At 43.6% G+C, this 20,732-nt stretch overlaps 1 protein-coding gene across 7 annotated transcripts in view; it reads left to right on the top strand.

The window, feature by feature from the left end:
• LAMA2 (laminin subunit alpha 2) overlaps positions 1–20,732 on the top strand; it is a 606,483-nt gene that overhangs the window by 41,209 nt on the left and 544,542 nt on the right. The window lies entirely within an intron of this gene.

The following is a 20,732-nucleotide window of genomic DNA, read 5'->3' as shown; positions in this document are numbered from 1 at the left end:
GGGCTTCCCTGGCCAATCTTAGCTCACTCTCAGCTTTGGCCTTTCTGATGATTGATCTACAGTGCCTAGTAACCTGGAGGTACTCTTCTTTAGAGCTCTGTCCTTCCCTCCATTTCCTGAACATTTTCCTTTTCTTTCTTAGTTCCTCTTGAAGTTCTCTGTTCATCCAAATAGGCTTCTTAGAGCTCCTGCAGTGTTTTCGTCTTTCTGGGATAGTCAGTGATTGAGCATGCAATAGCTCTTATTTGAGTAGCGCCCACCCTTCACATGCTCCCTTCCCTTCCAGCATTCTCGTCTATGGTATGACACTCATCATGTCTCTGAGTTTGTTAAAGTTTGCCCTACGAAAATCCAACATCCGCGTCTGGCTACAAGCTTCCTTGGCTCCCCATCTCAAAAGGAATTCTATGAGGACATGGTCACTTCCCCCTAGGGTCCCCACCTCCTTCACCTCATCCACCAACTCTTGCCTGTTGGTCAGTATTAAGTCCAGTATGGCTGAACCTCTTGTGGGTTCATCTACCATTTGATAAATGAAATTGTCAGCCAGGCAGGTCAGAAAGTTGCATGACTGAGGACGCTTCGCAGAGTTTGTTTCCCAGCACACATCTGGGAAATTGAAGTCACCCATGATGACATGGTCCTGCCGATTGGATATTTTCTCAAGCTGCTCACAAAGTGCAGCATCCACATCCTGTCGTTGGTCAGGCGGTCGGTAGCCGACACCAACCACCACACTGTTTGTTTTCCCCTCGCTTATTTTTACCCAGATGCTTTCCACTGTAGATATGCTCTCCTTCACTAGAATTTCCTGACAGGTAAGCCCTTTCCTCACATACAGTGCCACTCCTCCACCTCTTCGATCTATTCTGTTTTTTCGAACAGTTCATATCCATCCACCATTACATTCCAGTCATGAGAATCATTTCACCAAGTTTCTGTGATGCCTTCTAGATCATACCTTTCCATCAGCATGAAAAGTTCCAGCTCTTCCTTTTTATTGCCCATGCTTCGGGCGTTAGTATAAAGACATCTGAATCCTTTTACTTTTGGTTCCTTATGAGCTGGCCTTGCCGGTTGGGCTGCCTCCGATCGTTTTCCTTCCATACACTCCCTATGTTGATCGTCTCCTTCCCCTAGTGGCTTTAGTTTAAAGCTCTCCTGATGAATCTCCCCAGGTTCCTGCCAAACACATTCTTCCCCAGTTTCGATAAGTGCAGTCCATCAGGTGGTAGTAGGCCTTCCTCAAGAATGCCTGTCCCATGGTCCCAGAAACCAAGTCTCTCCTGCCGGCACCAACTACGCAGCCAGTGATTCACGTCCATTATCTTCCTCTCCCGACGCATTCCTCTTCCCTTGACAGGCAAGATTGAAGAGAATACCACTTGTGCCCCCATTTGCTTGAGCTTCCTCCCCAGATCTTGATAGTCTTTTTTAATAGGAGCGATGGTATTCAGGGACATGTCATTCGTTCCCACATGGACCATCACAAATGGGTAGCGATCTGTAGATTTGAGGAGTTTGGGCAGCCTTTCTGAAACATCTTTAATTTTCGCCCCTGGCAAGCAACACACCTCTCGGGTTAGGGGGTCGGGCCCAGCCACATGGCGATCCATTCCTCTTAGCAGGGAGTCTCCAATTACCAGTACTCTCCTTTTTTTTTTCTTCTCAACTCCATTTCCTTCTGTCCCCGTGGCCTCTTCCCTTTGTCTTAGAGTTTGTTTTGGGACCTCTTCCCTTGTTGACCCTTGCATCTCCTCTGCAAGGGCCTGAAATCTATTCTGGAGCTCCAAAGGCCCCGAGAACTGTCTTGCCCTTCGCCGTTCAGTCTTTTTCCGAACTGCCTGCAGAGGCTCCCTATTGTGGTCAATCTCCTTATCCTCTTCAGGACTAGTTATATTCTCTTTATTCCAAGTTGCAGAGCTCTGGACTATGAACTCCTCCCCTTTCTTACTTTGGGTCAGAGTAATAATTCTGTTTTCTAATCCCCTAATCTTTTCCTCCAATAGTCTTACCAGCTTACTCTTGGGGCAGCTGTAGTCCATCTTGTCTTCTGGGAGGAAGGCAATCATGTCACACTCACTGCAGATGATGGGATGGGTGTCCTGGAGGTCCATTGTAATGTCTAGGCAGTGGAAGTACTAGGGAAATATAATCTACTGATTCTAATTGCTCGGCCAAGAACCCCAGGCCAAGAGCCACAGGCCAAGAGCCCTTTGTCTCTGTCTCTCGCCCTTCGGTTCGCACCAAAGGCTCGTGCCTCTGGTGAGGAGCAGCCCTTTTTAATCCTCCCAACAATTACCCAGCAATCACCACACCCTGTGAGGTAGGTGAGGCTGAACTTGAGGGTACATTGCTTTTTATTTTATTTGAACTTAGGGTACATTGATTTGCTGTCCCGTAACAACCTGAACCACACCATTAAAAAAAATTAGCTATTCGGAAATGGGGAGGGTTAGGACGATGGTGGGCAAAACACTACTGAGACTATCATGTTTTTCTCCTTTCAGACAGGCTTGCTCCAGTTTGCACCCTATTTGTAGTGTGACAAGAAAAGGGGAAGTGGAAGTGGATTCTACTGCTTTCCCTCATTGCACAGCAAAAAGGATGAAAACTTGTGCTACTCACTGGAGAGCTATGGGTTTCTGCTGATGTCATGAGGAAGCAGCATTAAAACCTGTGAACAACGAGAGGCCGGGCAGGGACAAATTCCTCATGTGGAAGTGGTCTAAATGAAGGAAGGGCAATTTTTGCCATTTAATGTTCCAACACTTTTGATACTGGCTTATTAGAATTTAATTTCAGAATTTATTCATTCTTTGGAGTCTCCACATCCCCATCCTCACTCAATGGAGCAACAGCAGGAAAACGGGAGGACCGTTTCGCCACATAGGCGGCAACTGTGCATACGAGTTTGTGTTGCCGGCGTGCCAGCGGCCGCGCCTTCCTCTTCCCTCCCTCTTGCAGTGAGAAGCTAACCGGGCCTGGTGAGCTTTTCGCTGTGGGGGGGAGGCAGGCACGGCTGCCGGCGGCCCGGTACCGTGGCCTTTTTGGACCGGTACTGGGCTGCGGACCGGGGGTTGATGACCCCCACTCTAGAGATTTCAAAAATTCCTAGATTGTCATGATGTCAATTTCTGTTGCAAAAAGACTCTACACTGCCCTGTACTCCTGTATATTTCTAGCATCCTTACATGACTATGTAGCTTAATAGCTCTTTTGAACTGGTTTTTAACTGTTGGGTGGTTGCACAAACTTAAATGGTGCAAACTTAAATGGACTTCGAGGAATGGTAGAGGACAGGAAGGCCTGGAGGATCATTGTCCATGGGGTTGCGATGGGTTGGACACGACTTTGCACCTAACAACAACAGTTGCACAAAAACCTAATTTGATCTTCATTTGGAAAACTGACTAGATAGTTTCCTTTAATACAGTTAACTGAAATCTAAAAATGTCTTCGCAACTCATAATTACCATGCCACATTACAAAATAGTATAATGGCAAAATTCTATCCTTTGTTAAATAGTATAATATTTTGGATGTTTGCATTCACATATTCATAGTAGTTGCAGCTTCTAAAGGAGCAGTTTTACAGATGATAGCTCCATGTATGAACAAAGAATGTGTATACTCTTTTTATAAAATAGCTGAAATCCTGTTGTTCAGGTGTTTGACAAGAACAGGAGAGTGGTAGGAATTTGAAAGACCTATACAGTTGGCCCCACTTCTTTGATTTGGTCATTTAAATGTTAGCTCATAAAAAAAAAACTGTTTCATGTGGTCAGGGTAATATCTAAAGGGTCCCTAATTCTACACTCAGTGGTGGGAAGTCCATCAAACAATATGCAACCAGTTTCAAGCTAATTTTATGTTCTGTATTCTGCTATTCCTAGTCCATTTCAGTATTTCAGTGAGTACCTTCCACGTACACATACAATTTAAGTAGAAATAACATATATTAAGGCTGGAACCTAAGTATCTGTCGTATTCCATTGCTGTGAAGCTTACCTGCAGAGAAATACACTTTAACTGCAGTTTCACAGCAGGTCAGTACTTACGACTATTCAAATATAAAGGAAAATGAAAAAAGCCAACGATATTTTAGTGACCTGTTGGCATTTAACTTCAGTGTTAGTTCAGATATAACGTTCAATACATTATTGGCTGTAATTGCAACTGTTCTATGCTTTTCAAAAAGTAGTTTGTAGAACACCTAACCTCCCCTGACAAAAGTGTTGCCATTCCCTTTATAGAGTATGTCTTCTTTTGAAGAAAAATTACTGTTGACATTTTTCACATAAAGCCACCTTGCCCTTTAAATCTTATCCAGGTGGAGATAAGAGCTTTATCCTTAAAGTTAAAGCCCTGCACATAAGTACAAAAATAAGAATGCCTGGGATAGAACAGAAAACAATTGTGAGCAAAGGTCTGTTCTTTCAAACTCACTTTTTATTCCAATAATACACAGAAAATGCTTGAAGAACTCAACAAACATTTAAAAAAGGTGATCTTACTGTCAGTTCCTATTTGATGACTTCAAAGAGGACAGGTGCCTTGAAATAAACTTTTTCACTATGACCCCATCTTGCTTACATAAGGACACAAGTAATTCTGGTTGATCTTAAGCATGTATTCTCAAAAGAATATAAAATGTCAAACTCAAATTTTTAAACAATTTGTTTGAGTAAACAAAGTATAACTTTATTCAGAACAAAGCACATAGTCCTTTACAGCAGTTTTCCAAGCCATCTTAGGAAAGCTGGCTAAGCCAGGATATGAAAGGAAGGGTGGGGTAGCAGTTGGTGCTTCAGAATACGGTATGCAGAACACAGGTTCAGATCCACATCTTACTATGGAGTGATTTTGGACTTCGGGCTGGGTTGCCATCCGTACGCTGATGATACCCATCTCTATCTCCTAATGGACGCCCACCTGAACTACTCCCCGGAACCATTTGCCATATGTTTGGAAGTAATGACAGAATGGTTCGAGCAGAGTCGCCTGAAACTCAACCCCTCCAAGACGGAGGTCCTGTGACTGGGAAGAAGGGGGCAGGAACAGGAAGCGCGTTTACCCACCTTGGCGGTAGCGCAACTTACCATCGCGTCCCAAGCCAGGAATTTGGGGGTGACCAGTGATGCCTCCGTCACTATGGAGGCGCAGGTCAAGAGAGTGGCGGGCCAGGCATTCTTCCACCTTCGGCAGGCCCAGCTACTAGCGCCCTACCTGTCCCCTGACCACCTGGCCACAGTGATCTATGCGACAGTCACCTCCAGATTAGATTTCTGTAACTCGCTCTACACGGGCCTGCCCTTGTCCTTGATCTGGAAACTTCAGCTAGTGCAAAATGCAGTTGCTAGGGTCCTCACTGGCAAACCTTGGAGGGCCCACATCCAGCCGGTGCTGAGGCAGCTGCACTGATTGCCAATTGCTGTCCAGATCCGGTTCAAGGTTTTTGTTTTAACCTTTAAGGCTTTATGCAGGTTGGGACCCACATACCTGAGGGACCACCTGTCGCCCTATGTGCCCAGCAGGGCTCTACACTCTGTGGGAGAAAACCTACTGATGGTTCCTGGTCCCAGAGTAGCGCGCTTAGCCTCAACCAGTGCCAGGGCTTTCTGTGTCCTGGCCCCCACCTGGTGGAATGATCTCCTGGCTGAGCTGCGGGCCCTGCGGGAGCTGCCAGCATTCCGCAGCGCCTGGGAAACGGAGCTCTTCCGCCAGGTCTATGGTTGAGGTTGGGATTGGCGAGGAAGAACATTGCCCCCCTGGGGGGTTTGAAGTAGTCATCATCACCCTCCATCCCCCAATGCCCTTGTTCGGGTAGGGGAGACTGGTATTTTCCGCCGTGTTGGGTATTTTTATAGTCTTTTAATGGAGGTTTTAATGGGGGATTTTAAGACTATTGTTACCCGCCACAAGCCTGTAGGGAGTGGCGGGAAATAAATATAATAATAATAATAATAATAATAATAATAATAATAATAATAGTCATGTACTATTGTGCTTCCTAAAGAACCACCACCACTACTGCTACTGTAGGGTAGAGGGAAGCACGTGGGTGGCTGGGAGGGTGGTAAGGCAGCAAGACAGAGTGCTGGGGGGCAGAAAGTTATAGGAAGTGAAAGACAATGGAGGAGAGAGAGAACAGGTGGCATAAGGGAGAAAGACTGAGAGACAGAGAAGTAAGGAATGAAGGAAGGAAGTAAAGTGGGGGAACTGGATAGTCATCCCACAAATTTCTTGTGGGTCCCGACTTGTGAGGCTTTAATAGTGACTCTTCCTGCTTAAATAGCCAGCCAAATTTTCCTGCTCATCCATCCCAGCCAGTATTTCACATGCTTACTGATGGCTGAAGAATGATGTACTGATTTACTGGGCAGTTTCCTTGTGTGCTGTTGGCTGGTTGATTTAAATGGTTGGAGTCTTACCTCTGGGCTTACTGAGGTATTCTTCTTGTCTTCCCGCACAGAATCAGACAAAAATCTTACAGTCTCTTCCTAGGTTCTTTCTACTGCCTTGTATTTGTTTGTGAATCCTCCTTGCCTTCAGCATCTCACTCATCCAGCTCTTGGAAGACTTGGCTGGTAGTTCTTTTCATTACTTCTTCCTGATAATCTTGTGCTTTCCTCACAATTGCTTTCTGAGGTTCAAACTAGATGTGTTAATTTTCAAAGAAGAAAAAATTGTTGAGAAAAAGGGCAGTCTGGTTTGAAAAGGGGAGACCATTTGGGTTTGAGACATTGCTGCAGGGGAAGAAAGGGTTTCTGCCACTTCATTGCACTGCTACAGCACTGAAGGGAGTTATTTCTCCCCTTTTACTTTTCCATGTCCATGAAGATGTGGAACAGCAAAAATGAAGGAGCCCCACCCTGTTTCAGCACTGTAAAAATGATAGCTCTCTGAACTCAATTGGGCTCCCTTTTTTCAACAGACATCTTCACAAGCTTCTGTGTGGTTGGAAGGAAACAGATTTGGGACCACGGACCCCAACTCTTTGGACACCAGTACATTTGAGTTGGTCCTCAGCTACTTCTCTGTTGCTTCCGTCTACTGCCCTTTGTATGCAGGAATTATTTATTTATCATATGGCAGAGTTACACACAGGAAGCAGAAATAATATAAACTATACAGCCAGACTAGCCACTCTCCATAAATACTAATATCTAAGTTTTCAGTCTACCCACTTACAGTTGGGGAGACTACAAAGAGCTCCATTACTTCTCCTTGGAAAGTACAATGCTCACATTCCAGTGACAGATGGAAAATAGGTTGGTGAGCTGCACCACAAAAACATTTGGATCCTGGTATTTTGCCTTATTTAAGCAACAGGTCTACACAACTGCTAAAGCCATCTTCTGTTAGCCATCTTCTATTAGCCATCTTCTATGCTTTATGTGGCAAATAAAATCTTGTGGGCCTCTCATTGATGTTTATTGGGTTATGGATATTGGGTGGAACTGATTGATGGGCAGCTCTCTGTTTTCAGTGATCTTTTTATATTCACAAAGAAGAGCATCTTGCCTTCGGAGATGTGGGGGAGCAATGTGGCACAATGTAGAAAGTATAAGCAGATTTTCTAGATATCATCTTGGAAACATGAGAGATGTATAGATTGAAAATATCTGGATTGAGGACTCCTGAGAAACTAAGGTAGGCCATTATTCAGTTTCTTCTGCTTGTTGATGGACTTGGAACTGGGAAAGTTCTAATGCTGAGCATGTTATTTAGGAGTCAAAATAATATCCTTCAGGGGGAAACTTATAAAAACTTGTACAGCACACCATCCCTCCAGACTGTCATAAGCTGCTGTGTCATAAACAGCAGTCAGAGCAACTACAACAGCTGATGTTTTGAGACTCTTCTGATACCTTGCCTCAACGTTTGTTAATTCTGTCATTGATTCTGTTCAGAATTAGCCACTCAAATTTATAAAAGGAGCTCAAAAGGGAAATTTCTGCCAGATGTTTTAGTTTTCCAGGTTTCAGAATAGCAAGTATCTTTCCTTTTTTGAATTCCCCTAGAAATCTTCCTATTTTTATAATGTCAGTGAGAAACATTGTGAGCTACTTCTGAGAGAACGTTGTCACTGTTGAACAGGAACTCATTATGGATGCAATCAAAACCCAGGGCCTTTCCACTCTTGATAACCTTCAGTTCCTTGGAAATATCATCAGCCCTGAAATCCCCTGATAGCTTGCAGTCTTCAGGACAGATGCATTTCAAAATCAGGCAGATACCTTGTTGAAAATTCTACTCCATTAAGGGCTGATCTTAAGTCTTATTTTGGAATGCTGAACTTTAGAATCCCCTTCCAGGTATATCCCCTAATTAAAAACCTATTTTGAGTTTGCAAGTCATTCTTAATGACATTTTGATCTTATTTTAGTTAGTTATTATTATACACTGCCCCTCTCAGAATGCTGGCTCAGAGTGGCTTCCAACATTAATTTATAAAACATACATAACAAATACAAATTCTTATCCATTATTGTTCCTCTATATATTTATGAAACAGCCTAGGGGGTGGGATGTGTACGGCTGTCCAAGTTGGAATAGGGCCAATTAAGGTGCAGCATCTTTGCCCTGATTGGCCCTGCCCCTGCAGCTCCCACCCTCCATCCCTGGACTCTAGCCTCTTTGCTCTCAGACGCGCCTTAGTGCCTGGAGACAGCAGCAGGTAAAGGGAGAGGCCCTGGGCTAAGGATCGTGGTGGAGGGCCTTCTAACGAGGGCCTCTTGGCCTGCTAGGCTGGGCCTGCTGACGAGGGCCTCCCAGCCTGCTGACTGCTCATTAAGGACTGCTAAGGAGCTGACTAGCTAACTGCTAAGAAGCTCTGTCCTGGGGCCTGCTAACGAGCTGGCCAGCTCCCACCCACCCCACTTGATCCGGCTGCGAGCTGCGGCCCAAAGCCACCTAAAGTTGCCTGTCCAGGGGAGGGGGCCCTTTCAAGGCCTGTTCTTAGGAACGGGCTTTGAAGCTAGTTAAATATAATATTAAACTTTAAAACCATATACTAAAAGGAATCATGCCAACTGCATGACCAGTTGGTTTATTTCATTTTTCATAGGGGGAATATCTGTATAGGGAAGCCCAAACAATGTTTAATTGGAGTCATCTTGCTATTCCTTGGCTCCGACCAAATGTCTGGTGGAAGAGCTCTGTCTTACAGGCCCTACAGAACGGACCCAGCTCCATCAGTGCCCTCAGCTGTTTTAGGAGCTCATTCCTAGACAGAAAAGGCTCTGGCCCTGGTTGAGGTCAAAGGTACTTCCTTTGGCCCAGGAATCACCTGTTTGTTTGAATTGGATGGTCTTAATGTCCTTTGAGGGGGATTGTCAGCCAAGCGGCTCCTCAGGTATGCCAGGCCTTGACTGTGTATGACCTTAAAGGTTAATACCAATACCTTAAAGTGGATTCAGAATTCGACTAGGAGCCAGTGCCACATGTGGCTCCTCCATGGTGTACAGATGAGGAGTCATGCCACTGTGTTCTGGACGAGTTGCAATTTATGTATCTGCATCAACGGATGTTACAGAAATCCAGTCTAGAGGTGACCATTGCACAAATCACGGTGACTAGGTGTTCTGGGGCCAGGTAGGGTGCTAATAGCTTTGCCTGACGATGATAGGAAAATGCCAGTTGAGCTACCTGCATCTCCCTTGACAAGGAGGCATCAAAGATCATGCTAAACTTCATCGCAGATTGCATAACAGTAAGCTGTACACCGTCTAAGCAGGGCAAATGCACTTCCTCACCTGGTACTTTCCTACCCAGCCACAGAACCTCCAGCTTTGTGGGGTTGACTTTCAGGCAGCTCAGCCAGACCATTACAGTTTCGAAACATCTTGCAAATGTTTCTGGGGGAGACTCCCCAGGCTCCATTCATTAGTAAGTAGAGCTGGTTGTCATCTGCAAATTGAACTAGCTGGCTACATGAAGGTGTTAAATAGAGTGGGAGAAAGAACTATGCCCTGTGGTACTCCACATGTTGCCATGGGTGCAAGTAACTCCCCCAATGCAACCCTCTTTGTGCAACTCTGGAGAAAGGAGATGAGTCCCTGGAGGGCTCTCTCCTTTATACCAGCATTGGTGAGGTGCTGAGCAAGAAGCTTGTGATCTACTACTGTGAGATCCAACTGCACAAGCAGCACAAACCTGCCTCTGTTCAGCTATTTCTGGAGGTCACCCATCAGGATGACCAAAGTCATCTGTACCCCATAGCCAGGATGGGAACCAGACTGAAATGGTTCAAAAACTGAAGCTTCCTCTAAGTATGTCAAGTGTTGGTCCGCAGCTGCCCTTCTAACACCTTTCCCAGAAATACCAGATACAGGACAGTAGTTGGCTGGGTTCTGGGGATCCAGCAATATTTTTTTTGGTAAAGTAAGACCACTCTTATAGCCCCTTTGGGAATTCCCTGGTAGTCAGGGAAAGATGAATTATCACCGAAAGAGGTCCTCCTATCCTCTTGCCACTCGTTTTGAGCCACCAAAGACAGGGAAGTAATGGGAAAATGGTTGGCCTCAGTGACATTAGCATCTTATCTACTTCCATCAGCGAGAGCCATCTGAAGACATAAACGCACTCCTTAAAGGAAACCAAGGTGCCTCTAATTCTCGTTCTGTATTGTGTGGCAGGAAGGTCAAGGCGAAGCAATGGGCACTTGGTGCAGCACTCAACTTTGAAATCCTTCTGTTTTCCCCTCACAAAACTTCAACCAATGCGAACAATAACATCACATTCTGAAACTATGCTTGAAACAATGTTTCTTGTCAGATACCTCAGGACGCATTATTAAACCCTTGAGGTATTAAAAAATTCTAGTAACTCAGCTTACTAATAAATTGTAGCTTGACTGGTTAGGTGGGAACATTGACAGATCAGGTGGGAGATAAGAAACTAGCTCCTTTCAACTTAGATGCCATAGTGTGAACTGGTGACTCATTGTCTCAGTGATGGACTTCCAGTTTATAGATTCATGAAAGAGGGTCAGTTTTTGACCTATAAACTTTTTTACTTTGATTTGAAAATGATGCAAAACCATTATATTTGCTAACTCCTCTCATGCATTCTGAGTTTTTTGGTTCTGATTCTTTAGTGTATGGATTCCTAGCACTGGGCTCAATTTCTACTATAATCTGACACTCCAGTCAAAGAATGAAGGGTGTCCTGAATTTCTGATTCTTCCTCTCATCATCAGTTTCAGTCTTGCACATACTCATTTGCAGTTTAATCCTTGTTCATTTTTAGATTACCTTTCTTGCTTGATTCCTGGCTCCAAGGCAGTGCCAGACAGATACTGCCTTGCAGTATTGGTGATTCCCCCCTCCCCCCAGTACATTTGTAGGATTATGCTAAACCATTTGGAACAGTTTATGCAAGGAGAATGACATTCATGGAGCTTTTCCAAAAAGAGCTGTGAGTAATCCTCAGAGAATGCAGAAGTTTCTTAATTTTCGTAGGCATACTCACAAAAGCAACATTCAATTCTCAGCAAGGATTAAGTATTTTTACTCTAATTAATCTAGGCTCGATTCAAGCCATCCTGCAAAACGTATTTGCAAATGAGCCCTGGATTTGTTTGCTTCCTCATATTCTTGTTTAGAACTAAGAATAGTTTGCAATGACATCTGAATTACAATCCATAATTATGAACACCTAAAACAGGAGAAGATTTCGGTGTGAACTCAAAGCTGACTTCTAACATTTTCTAGACTAGTTTATCCAATTAAAATTGACACCTCAGTTCTCTGTGTCCCCTCCCCCAATTTTCAGGTTAAAGTGATAGTGTACTGGAAGTTCTGTGAATTGAGCTTGTAATGTATTATTTTCTTTAAAACTCAAATATAGTGGTATCCAATTCAGATTGTGAACACTGTGTGTGTGTATTTGTGGAGATTTCAGCCTCTTTCAGTGCTGTTTGTCCAACCTGAAATGGCCCTAAAGAACTGTGGTTTGTTCCACTGAAGAAATATGCAGGAATAGATATAGGTACTTTGCATCTCAGTTCTCCATTCGTGGATAGAAGTGGGAACCCACAAGGATGTGAAGAACCCACAAGGATCCCCCTCCCACGAAGAAGGAGGAGGAGGAGGAGGTGGTGGTGGTGGCGGTGGTTCTTATATGTTGCTTTTCTCTACCCAAAGGAGTTTGAAAGTGGCTTACAATCTCCTTCCCTTTCCTCTCCCCACAACAGACACCATGTGAGGTAGGTGAGGTTGAGAGAGCCCTGATATTGTTGCCCGGTCAGAACAGTATTATCAGTGATGGGAGATGCAGTATGAGACCTAATGAGCTTCCATGGTAGACTGGTGATTAAAATCAGGTCTTCTAGACCCTACTCTGAAACTCTAACCACTCATCACACTATTTTGGTCCAATGGCACCTTTAAGACCATCAAAGATTTATTCAAAGCACAAGTTTTTGTGAGGAAGTGTGCATGCATACGAAAGCTCACGCCTTGAAGAAATCTTTGTTGGTGTTAAGGTGCCACTGGACGCACATTTTGTTGTGCTACTTCAGACCAACGTGGCTATCCACTTGAATCACTCACCACACTGGCTTAAATAGGATGACAGCTGTTGAACAGTAGCAAGCAGCCAGTCCTAGGTGACTCATGCAGTCATGTGTTATCAATTCACCCAGTGAGTGGTCCCAATAAGTTCTCCTTCAAAGGCCAAAAAAGCCTTGCCCTCTCCCCTTCCTTTTCCTGACAAAAGATGTGTGGCTGCCTAGCAACAGCTGCTGACAGCTTCTGGGTTTTTTTTTAACCTAGAATAATTCCTTTTATTATTTGGTTTTTTTCTTTTATTATTTGGTTTTTTGGTTATTTGGTTTTTTTCTTCAAATCGGATACATTTTCCAGGTTTTCAGGAAGATCCATCTTGGTAGTTCACAGCTCTAATACGAGAATTTAGGTATCCTCAGATCTGGTTGACTCCACTGTTAGAATACACAAGTATTTATTTGTTGTACAGCTTGTGTAGTGGTGACCTGTAATACTCACAGAGAGGGGAAAATTTCCCTCTCTCTGTCTTAATTGCCACCATTGCCTATGAGTGTGCTGCAGTTCCTGGCCTCTTCCGCCATGCTCACAACTTCTTCTCTCTCCACCACTACTTCTATCCTTGCGGCCAATGCAGCTCTTGCCACCCCACCATCCATCAGCAATAACTATCTTGGGCCCAGCATGGCTCCCAGCTTCATCCCACCATGGTTTATCCCCTCCACTGCCACTGCTGACATTGGGGCTACAGTGGCTACCTTCCTCCCCGTTGCTGCAGCTCCTCTCCCCCATCACTGCTGTCAGCTATGGGGCTGCCATTGCTCCCTTTCCCCCAGCCATTGCTCTCCAGACCCCATGTACCTTCTGGCTTCTGCTGCTGGGCTCCCAGGATCCCCCCCCCCCATGCAATTGCCACAGTTGCCTGAGTGGCTACCTTCCTCCCCGTTGCTGCAGCTCCTCTCCCCCATCACTGCTGTCAGCTCTGGGACTGCCATTGCTCCCTTTCCCCCAGCCATTGCTCTCCAGACCCCATGTACCTTCTGGCTTCTGCTGCTGGGCTCCCAGGATCCCCCCCCCCATGCAATTGCCACAGTTGCCTGAGTGGCTACCTTCCTCACCGTTGCTGCAGCTCCTCTCCCCCATCACTGCTGTCAGCTCTGGGACTGCCATTGCTCCCTTTCCCCCAGCCATTGCTCTCCAGACCCCATGTACCTTCTGGCTTCTGCTGCTGGGCTCCCAGGATCCCCCCCCCCATGCAATTGCCACAGTTGCCTGAGTGGCTACCTTCCTCCCCGTTGCTGCAGCTCCTCTCCCCCATCACTGCTGTCAGCTCTGGGACTGCCATTGCTCCCTTTCCCCCAGCCATTGCTCTCCAGACCCCATGTACCTTCTGGCTTCTGCTGCTGGGCTCCCAGGATCCCCCCCCCATGCAATTGCCACAGTTGCCTGAGCTGCTGTAGCTACCAGGCACGCTCCCTCTCAGTGTTACCACCACCACTTAGAGGAAGTATGACTGGTGCTTGCATATGCACAGGCCTGTTTTATAGTGTGGAAAATATAAATCCCCCCCCATGTTGCTGTTTTTTAATTTTCAGATTTCAGAGTGATCTCCACCTGTGTATTTACAGTATTTGCTGGCGTATAAGACTACTTCCCCCCCCTGAAAAACATGCCACCAAGTGGGGGGGGGTCGTCCTATACGCCGGGTGCACTTCAGTTGGGATAGACATAGCTGCCCATAGTATTGTAATGTAATGTAACAAGCTCTATATTTTGAGTGGAAATGTTGGGGGGTCGTCTTATACGCCCAGTCGTCTTATACGCCGGCAAATACGGTAGATATCCACAAGTGAGAGCCACACTTGAAAATAGGTATATAGATGACGACAATGGCAATAACATTGAAGAGAACTACAGGGAATTATTTACTGAATATTTTGAACTCGGGTTTTGTTATCAGTGTTGCTTCTGTTTTTTCAGTCAAATGTGTGGAAATGCGATAAGTAAGGTGAAATTTGTATACAAAGTCCTAACTATTGTTTAACTGGTTTTGAGTATAGCATTCTTCATCCCCTTTAAATATACAGGAATGATATCACATCAAACTTCATATTGGACTTTTTTCTTTGCATTTCTCATAAAATGTGGTCAGTATTCCCAGTCTGAATTTAATTTATGATTAATTTATTTTACAAGCAATTACAGTGTCATTTCTTATTGGCTCTAAAATAGACGCTTAATTAATTTTTAAATTCCATGCTGCATTCTACTGTGGGAGGGAAGAGGCATTCAAACAGCTGTCAGATATTCAACAAGGATGCCTTTCTGTTACTTCAGTGTGCAGTTTGTCAGGCTTTTTGTAAGTGTTAGCTGGAAAGCCACTGTCAAGATCCGCTATTATTGGATCTTTGTCGTATTCAAATATATTAACTAGAGATTTACAGGGGCTTGTCATGTGCTTGGGCCTATTCAACATTTTCATCAGTTACCTGATGGAGAAGTACAATCTGCAGTTATCAAGATTCAGACAATCTGGGGAAGGAAGGGATTGTATATGTTTTGCTTTAGATTGCAGAAATAAGCTGAAAAAAATTGCAAAGAGAACATAGCAAAGTGAAAAGTAAAACATGCAGAACATGAAGTAAGCTAAGCAGCAGTGAGCCACTCATACAATGAAGGCAGAGTTAATAAAGATGAAATAAACCAGTGGACAAATACTGTCACATTTAGAAGCTAAACATGGGATGCAGGTTCTCCCCCATTTTGTTTTGGCCAAAGCTGGCAGGAGTAGAGGCAACTAGTTTGACTTTAATGGAACAGCACTCAAGTAGTTGTCTTTCCAGTTATCATTTTCTCAGTCTAAATCCCACCTTTCATAGCCTGATGCAACTATTTCTTTTGCTTATGATTAAAGCCCTTGTTAGGATATAGATGCCAAGCATCATCCAGGAACCTCAGGCAAAGATTTTCAATCACATGCCTTTCTCAGTCTCAGCCAGCATTCATTCATTCATTCATTCATTCATTCATTCATTCATTCATTCATTCATTCATTCATTCATATTTTATTATATTTATATACTACCCTCTCTTGAGAGCCTCTTGTGGCGCAGAGTGGTAAGGCAGCCGCCTGAAAGCTTTGCCCATGAGGCTGGGAGTTCAATCCCAGCAGCCGGCTCAAGGTTGACTCAGCCTTCCATCCTTCCGAGGTCGGTAAAATGAGTACCCAGCTTGCTGGGGGGTAAACGGTAATGACTGGGGAAGGCACTGGCAAACCACCCCGTATTGAGTCTGCCATGAAAACGCTGGAGGGCGTCACCCCAAGGGTCAGACATGACTCGGTGCTTGCACAGGGGAAACCTTTACCTTTACCTTACCCTCTCTTGTGGCTCAGGTGGTATAATTGCAACATACAGCAAGTAACCTTCAGGACAGAAAATTTTACAACTGGAACAGGTATAATAGTGACAAGTATAGGTCTAATAGCAACAAGACAATCTAGAAACCTTCATCTTTTAGACCTAAGCAACATAACTGTAGATTAAAACTTCATGACCTACTCAGAAATTTCCAGGGACATCAGCCAATAAAAGGCTGATAGCCTTGTCATCTGGTACATTAACAGAAGGTAGCAAAGGTACAATCAAATGTTGGTGAAGTTGATTATCTTATCCTATCCAATATAAAATAATATGATGGGGTAAATCTGGTTCATTGCAACAGTAGCTGCAAACTCTTTCATTGTGAGGAGTACCCATGTATCTGCCCGTAACCATAGCCAAGAGGAATATGTTAAATCTGTCTAACATAAAAACTCAATGATAAAATGGAATTATTAGATTAAAAAAGTAATGAGCCATACAATCTGGAGTATAAGTAAGACTCAGGGAGCGTGGGGAGCAATGCCTTTTTCTTAATTACAAAAGTATAAGTTTCTTTTTAATTTTACAAATGGGAAATCTGATTTATTAATGGTGTTCTTTGCAGCTGTCTTGAATACCAGTTGCATAGCTGCATTCAGCTTTTAATATGTACCAGTAGTATTTGGTGCAAGTTTACATAACTTTACACCCAGCATAGTCGATGATTATTAAGATTGCAGCACTCCTCAATTTCATTTAAAAAATGCTATACACTTTCCCATCACAATCTGAAACAGTTTCCTCCCCCTTTTTTTCTTTGATAAGTGCTAGAGTGCCAGACTGTAGGAGGTTCAAGGTAAGGGAGGAAGGGGAAACTTTGCTGTGATGTGGGTGATGAACTGAACCATAGAGCAACTTTTGGATGGCAAAGTTTGCCTTGGATTGAAGGTGGGTGATACAAGCTGTCACAGTTTATAAATGAAGCCTGATCATTTTGGACTTTGGTAATCTCAGATTCCATATGTTTGTTTATTTATTTATTATATATTTATATACCACCCTCCCTGGAGACTCAAGGCGGTTTACATAAAATGTATAAACAATACGAGAAACAATCCATAACATATGTTCTGTTAAGTTTGTATCATTGCTTTACCTGTGGATCTGTGGATGTGGGCAGGGCAATCCTAGTTATAAACCTTTTCTAGTCATTGAAGACAAGGTCTTAGAAGTGTGTAAAATTGCTTAGATGTACTATTAGAGGTGATGAAAAAAGGACTTTCAACACTGAAAGCCCAGCCTCATTTATAAACAATAATAGGGTAATAGTTTTCATGGTGCCTAAAGCTAGAATCATAGAATCATAGAGCTGGAAGGGGCCATACAGGCCATCTATTTTTTTTTATTGTATATAAAGCGCTTACAAAAGATAGAAAGAAAGAGAAAAAGAAACAACCAGCTGAGAAAGTAATTGTTGATACATGTAAAAGTATAGTCTGTTATTATCTTAAAGAGAGAAAAAAACATATTCAGTTCCCATCACGTTAGTCCTAATCTAGAAGTTACAGTTGTCTTTCTTAGCCAAGTAATTGTTAATACTTATAAGGATACAATCTATTATTATCCCAAATAATATATAGTCAGTTCCCATCGTATATTGGCCCTAACCTAAAGGTTACTGCTGCCTTTCTAAGAGAGACCAAGTAATTGCTCCACTGTTCATCACATTCTTCAGGTGGTCGCAAAAGATGGAATTGTGCTCTTTTCCATGATGTATCTGCTGGCAGGTCTTGAAGTATTTGTGCTTCTTGATCCACTGAGCTCAGCGGCGTCGCCTGAAGCTTTTTAGGTGAAATATTTTTGCCACCTTGTTCTCAGGTCCCACAAAGATATCTCTTGATTACTTCCTACAGGCCATCTAGTCCAACCCCCTGCTCAACGCAGGATCAGCCCAAAGCATCCTAAAGCATCCAAGAAATGTGTGTATCCAACCTTTGCTTGAAGACTGCCAGTGAGGGGAAGCTCACCATCTCCTTAGGCAGCCTATTCCACTGCTGAACTACCCTGACTGTGAACATTTTTTTCCTGATATCTAGCCTATATCGTTGTACTTGTAGTTTAAACCCATTACTGCGTGTCCTTTCCTCTGCATCCAACGGAAACAGCATCCTGCCCTCCTCCAAGTGACAACCTTTCATATATTTAAAAAGTCTATCATGTCCCCTCTCAACCTCCTTTTCTCCAGGCTGAACATTCCCAAGTCCCTCAACCTATCTTCATAGGGCTTGGTCCCTTGGCTCCAGATTATCCTTGTCACTCTCCTCTGTACCCTTTCAATTTTATCGACGTCCTTCTTGAAGTGAGGTCTTCAGAACTGCACACAGTACTCCTGGTGTGGTCTGATCAGTTCCATATACAATGGGACTATGACATCTTGTGATTTTGATGTGATGCCCCTGTTGATACAGCCCAAAATGGCATTCACCTTTTTTACCGCCGTATCACACTGCCTGCTCATGTTTAGTTTACAATCCACAAGTACCCCAAGGTCTTGTTCACACACAATGTTACCTAGAAGCGTATCCCCCATCCAGTAGGCATGCTTTTCATTTTTCTGACCCAGATGCAGAACTTTACACGTATCTTTATTCAATTGCATCTTGTTCTCATTTGCCCATTTTTCCATTGTGTTCCGATCTCGTTGAACTCTGTCTCTATCTTCTGGAGTATTTGCCAGTCCTCCCAATTTGGTGTCATCTGCAAACTTGATGAGTAGTCCTTCCACCCTCTCATCTAGATCATTAATAAATATGTTAAAAAGTACCGGACCGAGCACCGAGCCCTGAGGTACCCTGCTACTCACCTCCCTCCAGTCTGATGAAGCACCATTGACAACATCTCTTTGAGTGACAACAATAACAATAACTCTTTAATATAAATTTATATTTATATTATTTATATAACATTTATATTATTTATATAAATAACTTTTATATAAATGATATTGTGGATTGCAAAATCAAGCCTGGGAAAATCCTGGAGCTTTGGAGGCAGAGTCTGTGGAGGGTAAGGTGACCAGATTTTAACATTAGTAAAGCGGGACACCATTGACCGGGGGGTTCTTGATTAAAAATTTGGTCTATATGGAGCAGCAAAAAGTTTCATAGAACGCATGGAACGCAAAAATAGTATTGTAATATATATATTTTTACTTGCAACATAAGTACAATTTGCCAGGTGCCCACAGATGTCCCTCCAAAAATGGGACAATCTGGTCAACTTAATGGAAGGGGAATTTGGGAACTGCTAGAATATATGGGACAAGTGGGAATCCAAAAAGACTTGCATATATAGTACAAGGGGGAATTAAAAAAAAAACTAATTCCTCCTATGTCTCCTTTTCTACCCTATGTCGTCTTCCTCTCCCACGATAGCACCCATATCCTCTCTCTGCTTCCTTCCTTCCTTCACATCCACCAACCACTGCTGATCCGGTCCTGATGAGCCCTCCCTCTAGAGCAGGGGTAGTCAAACTGCAGCCCTCCAGATGTCCATGGACTACAATTCCCAGGAGCCCCCTGCCAGCAAATGCTGGCAGGGGGCTTCTGGGAATTGTAGTCCATGGACATCTGGAGGGCCGCAGTTTGACTACCCCTGCTCTAGAGCAAGAAGAAAGGGATCAGGAGTAGATCAGGAAACCCAAATACCCATGTTCACTTTGCCTTTTCCTGAATTAAGTGTTGAAGTATGGCAATATTGTTTCGTTACCCAGCAACCCATGCAGTGGATACTGAGATCTCAGAAAGCATTCATTTATTAAAGATACAGACTCTGCTTCTATTATGGAATGGCTCAAGCACAATGTTTGTTTTTTTTGAATTTCCACAGATGGGGAAATGTTGAGACTATCATAGGGTCTGCTTTCTGAAGTTACCAGTTGATGTCTGTAGTCTGGAGATAAGTTGTAATTCTTAAAGAATTCTGGGTAGCAATGTTGACTGTATTCCTCTTTAAAAATTAGTATTTTCAAAAAGAAAAAAATATATAGATTTCTATATTATTGAAAATTGCTGAATATAATGTTGCCAATAGAGAAAGAACAATCAGATACCTCTGGCTTTTTAAATAGCTGATGTTTCTTTGCCTATTCTTTGTTTAAATAGCCCTATCTGTAGAAAAAAAAGAAATATATATCCTTTTCTAGGACTGCCAGGGCTGTCAACAAGTTATATCAGGCTTTCTCAACTTTTTAACCATCAAGAAACCGCTGAAACCTTCATCAGGCTTCAAGAAACCTCAGAAGTGGTGTGATTATGCAGAATATGGTTGGAAAGCATAACTGTGTACCCAGCCAGGGCCCCTTCCCTTCCCACCCCCTCCAAGTTCATCACTGGCCATGGAAGGGGGGTAGGCCAGCAAGACCAAGTATGGTCATATTACTCGATGAATGTTTAAGAAATATATATTAAAAATTAATTCCACACATTCAAGAAACCCTTCCAGGGCCACCAGGATGCCCCAGGGTTTCATGAAACCTTGGTTGAGAAAGCCTGAGCTAGACACTGGGAGGGGGGACATCAAAGGGATGCCAACCCCAGAATTGATGTAACATCTCTCTAAAAAGGTAAAGGTATCCCCTGTGCAAGCACTGAGTCATGTCTCACCCTTGGGGTCACGCCCTCTAGCGTTTTCATGGCAGATTCAATACGGGGTGGTTTGCCAGTGCCTTCCCCAGTCATTACCGTTTACCCCCCAGCAAACTGGGTACTAAAAATCACCAAAAACATTAGGATTTCTGGAGAGGACTGATGTCACTTCTAAGTTTTTCCTAGAAGTGACATCACATCCTTGACCAATG

This window comes from Paroedura picta, chromosome 1 (assembly GCF_049243985.1).
Source record: "Paroedura picta isolate Pp20150507F chromosome 1, Ppicta_v3.0, whole genome shotgun sequence".
In the NCBI taxonomy this organism is placed as follows: Eukaryota; Metazoa; Chordata; class Lepidosauria; order Squamata; family Gekkonidae; genus Paroedura; species Paroedura picta.
This window is presented reverse-complemented; position numbering and strand designations above follow the sequence as displayed.